The sequence below is a fragment of the Asparagus officinalis genome, chromosome 1 (assembly GCF_001876935.1).
Source record: "Asparagus officinalis chromosome 1, Aspof.V1, whole genome shotgun sequence".
Classification (NCBI taxonomy): domain Eukaryota; kingdom Viridiplantae; phylum Streptophyta; class Magnoliopsida; order Asparagales; family Asparagaceae; genus Asparagus; species Asparagus officinalis.
In genome coordinates, this window is record NC_033794.1 from 52,246,053 (window position 1) to 52,251,148 (window position 5,096).

A 5,096-nucleotide genomic window follows, 5' to 3' on the forward strand; every position below is an offset into this window, starting at 1 on the left:
TGAATAAATTAGGAAATATTCTTATCTTTTTATTAGTTTAGTTTTCTTTTTCTTCAAAAAGAAATTGTAGAGATTTTATCTCTTTCCTTAGTTTAGAAATTTTAATTTTTTCATAGTTTAGATTTCTTTTTCTTCAAGAAAAATGTTAAGATTTATTTTTGCTCAAGGAACTTATATGCCTATTTAAAGGAACCTATTACGCGCACTCATTTTTCATTGATGAAAATTATTATCATGTAAAACCCCGTAATTTTGAAAATATTATGGTAAATAATATTAAATGAGTTTTATTATGGTTGATATTGTTCTGAGATGAATGAACATGATTATAATTGATTTGAGATCGATTAAGTACATATAAATATATATATGTGTATAAATATGTACGTGCAAAAAACCTGTTAGTTTGCATCTGTACACTAGTCGGTCGACTGACCCTAGCAAGCAGTCGACCGATGGATAGCTGACGGTTTTAGTTTGGTTTCGGGTCGGGTCTGTTTTGTACATGCATATATACATATATACCCGACTTTTTCCTCTTTTATTTTTCATATCTCACGTTCTGAGCAGTTGTAGGCATCAAAAATTGCATATAGGTCCCGAACATAGCTCGAGACAACGAACCGTCGAAACAACAAAACGGCGAATCGTTGATGACATTACAACAAGCCCGCACACTCATCAGTCAGCTATAAGTAGCCTACGCACTCGTTAGCCACCTAGAATCTAACGAAACACATAAAGTGAATCGGTGAAGTGGACAAGTCAACAAAGTAACGAAATGTGCGTAATGGCAAAACAAGTCCAACCCGAACAAACCGGAAAAGCTCTAGGCGGCTGAGTCGCGTCAGAATGACTNCTCGGCCCATGGCCGAGCCACCAAATGGTGGCTCGTACAGTGCTGAGCCACCGTGAGGTGGCTCGCGCCCAGAAACGCTAAAAACGTGTTTTTGATTGTTTTTGACGTTTTTCGCAGGATTCTTCTGTTCCAGAGCCTCCCAACTTTTTTGAAGCTATCCCTAAACAGGGTTAAGTGGCTATTAACTGCGGAAGAGATTAAATCATCAATTCCTATCCTAAAACACTGCAACCGAAGCCTATAAATACAAGCCTAGGATCTTCATTTGTAGGGATCTAAAATCAGAGGGTGAGGTGCTGTCAAATTGAAGAGTGAAGTACGAATTTCAGAGGAGATCTAGCAGATCTTGGCGAACTTCAGCATAAAGATGAAGCTATTCGAAGGATCTGAGGCCCATTCCCCCTTTCCTCCGGATCAAACTTGGTTTTGATCTTGAGAAGAATCGTAATTTCGCTTGGTCGAGATTATCACTTTTGTGATTGTTTCCTTTGTGAAACAAGAGTATTAATTAACTTTTTATGTCAACCGGATCTGATCCACAACGGTCCACAGACTAACACGTCCCCAACATAGGCAAAGATCCAACTCAAATAGAGACTAATAAATAGCATCTGTGTGTTGTTTGAAAGAAGTTGTAATCTTTATTTTTTCATTGTGTAAAGAGTTCTTATAAAAAGATCAACTTTTACTATACTTTTTGAACTTATTGTAACGAAAGAAGATGTAATGAGTTTAACAATGAAAAAAAATCAACTTTTGCACCAAACACGCTGGCGACCACAGTGGGAGGCAACAGTCTCACTACGGAGATTGTCGTGGCGCAACCACGGATCAAGATCCCGGTTGAAGCAGAGGTCGAGTACGAGTTCGACTAGGCCAAGTTTGAGGAATACCTCTCCTCATCCTCCTCAAGATCTTCCTTGTCCCACAAGTACAGGAAGATATCACTAGCAAAGAAGGCTCGGGGTGACTTTCGTACAATTGTTGCTAAGGCATCCCCTTGCAATGCCCCTCAGGCACCCAATAAAGCCGAGATTTCAGATCACAATGACTCCTACTCAGTCCAGGAGTTGTTTAACAAAGGCGTGCCAATTCTTACAAAGAGGGCTGGTCAGAGGCAACGCCAACACCTCCCACATCATATTGCTAAGGCCGTGGAGCCAGTTGACGAGATTTGTTATCATACGGATCTGAAGTTCAGGGAACGCCAAGCACCTCAACAGCAAGCAAATGTCCCATCTTCCAAGCCATCAACCAATGAATGAGTAAATATCAAAAGGACCTGTTCAACTCTCGAGGAGCATATCCAAAATCACTACACACGTGCCTCACGTGCGTGTGCCTTAGCATGAAAGGGGAAAGTCACGAAGGAGGACAATGTGGCCAAGAAACCACCAAAACCATGGCAAGAATGGAGGTCAAAATGAAAAACAACGATTTGAACAAGTGCCGAGACATAGTAGCCTAGTGGAAAGTTAAAGTCTTGGTGTTTCAAAAGGTCCACTGTTCGAGTCTTGCCAACGGCAAGCTGAGAAATGTTTTATTTTAATTAATCTCTCATAACTTCTAGTGGGTCATGGGCCAACGAGTCAGGGATTAGGGCTAATCGAGCTGAGGCACTAAGTGATGTTTTGTTAGGCGCACTTTGCACCATGCGAACGAGCTACGCATTTGCACGAGGGTGTGACCCTAGCGTTCTCGCAATCAGACGAGGTTCGTGAATTGGTTGACGATGTTCGTTCATTCAACGAAGTTCGCTCGTTGGACGAGATTCGCCTATTGGATGAGGTTCGCTCGTTCGACGAGGTTCGCATGTTCGACGAGGTTCGCCTGTTCGACGAGGTTCTCCTGTTCGTTGAGGTTCGTCCTACAAATGAGGTTCATCGGATTTACTGAGACTTGACCCTCGTGTTTCATAGTAACGCGTCCATTGATTGCTGTGTATTCATGAGTTGCTACATGCAGCAGTTACAACAGCATTTACATTAATTTAATAGATTACTGTTACAATCATAATTGCTATTACAATCATAATTGCTATTATGATTTGTAACAGCCATATTAATTGAGGGTGATTCTTGAGCTGACATTAGAGGCCTATAAATAGCGCCTCTTAGGCAGCTCTCGGTGTGAACTTGAAATACGAACGTCAGATCAATGATATCTTGATGTTGTTGTTGTTATATTGCTACTGTAGAAACTATGCCTGTAGGAACTTGCCCTGAAACCGAAAGGTTCTGAGATCGAGGAGATCTTTACCTTGACCGAAAGGTCTTATAGAACTAGGAGATCTTAACAGTACTGGGGTTGGTGCACATCAGAGTATTGTACTGTTATTCCTAAAAGCAGTTTGACCTTGAGATCCTTGCATCGAAATAGGCCAAATATTGCTTTAAGCACAACGTTTCATAAACGCACAGCAGTAAACTGAAAAAGTTTAAAATTACAGCACATCAAAATTTCTCTATTTCATTCCAGATTTAACTATAATTTCCAATAATTTTCTTCCCCTTTCTTCCTCAATTGCTTCTCTTCTAATATTTTTGTGTACAAAAATTAAATAAGAAGTATTAATTTACAGTACTTTCTAATCGGTGATGTAACTTAGCCAAGAAATTTGTCATTACATTCATTTTGTAAAAACATAAAGCAAGTAACCTCTACTGGGGGGAGAGAAGCTAAAAAAGATTCATTTTATTGAGGAATCTTGGCATTGAGCCACTCTTTGCTTGTTTGTTTACTATCTAGCATTCCACATATAATTTTCTTTTATAATCATCATCATCATTATCTTCATTAATTATGATTAATAACATGTATCTATTTATATGCGTACATGCACTTCATAGATATTACGGATAACATTTTTGACATAATAATTACTCGATATTGAGGGCACATTCATTTTTTATTCTCGTATTTGCTTTTATTTGTTGTTTGATACTTCTGTCTAAATATTCTTTTAGTTTAGGATCTCTACTTGGAATAGGAAGGAGAGATTTCTCAATTTTCTACCCTCTACGAGTCTGTTTTTGGGATACATTTTGCCAACACTGATGGCAGGTCTTATAGGGGTCTTCTTGCACTTAAATTGTGAAGAGAAGTGCATATCGATAATAAATAAAAAATAAAAAAAGTGCATATTGGAGTTAAAGCATAAAAAACTCCGGAGGAAAATGCACTAGAAAAGAGTACGTTGTTGAAGAACAAGCGTTGGACAGAGGGCCACTTGTAAGTTGCAACATTGAGCAGAGGACAAAGGTGAACCAGACTGCTGACTCAAAGTGCACAAATTTATCCTTTCATTTCTCCACGCATACATGCTCATTTTTCTTTTTAATTTTTGTTCATTGCTAATTTTTCTTTTGAAGTTGCATGAATACAAAGTTTGTGACAATTGACCGTTACGTGGTGGAAAGCTTACTGTATAATTCATGTACCTTCCTGGATATGAAAGAAAGAGGGGCTATTCCGTAATTAAAAAACATTGCAAATCTGGAATCTACAGCACAAATCATTGTCTATGCTGAAAATTTATTGTTCTCCACGTTATAATTGATGTTTCCTCATTTTTAACCCTTAGACAGTTAACTTGACCTCTAATAAGGAAATAAAGAAATAAAGAAAAAAAATAATAAAAATAAAAACAACAACACACCAATTCTTTGATTAAAAAAACCCGGTTATGTAATCTCATCGTCTAATTGCATTTAGAATCATTGTCCATTTATACGAAGACTAACACTATGATATTTTATGGATTTAATTTGGCTCACAGGCACAGGCGAGCAGCTAGCAAAGAGAACGAAGGGACCTTTTTTTTTTCAAGACAAAGGGTGGGATTCCAAGATAGGAAGACCAGAGAACTAACAGAGTCTATATATAGAAGAAAAGGGGGAGAGCATACGACAGAGAGAGAGCATAGTGACAAAAACTAACATTAATTAATAATTTCTCCAAGGAGGTTTGACTCGATAATTAATTGATGTGGGCTGCTGTGAGGTTAAACAGTGGGCGTATCACCCTCGTGAATGAGTCGCGTAACGTTCCTCACGGAGAATCACAAGTTGGAGTAATTTCATGCAGTTTCAAGTGAATTCCAAAGTCAAAAACTAGATTTTTAATTTGATGTTAATCCAAAAATTCTATAGAGGGCATTGTATAGACATAAACAATGGTGCAAGGAGAAAGTGGAACATGATGCTATGCTATTAAAGTTCTATATCAATGCAAACAA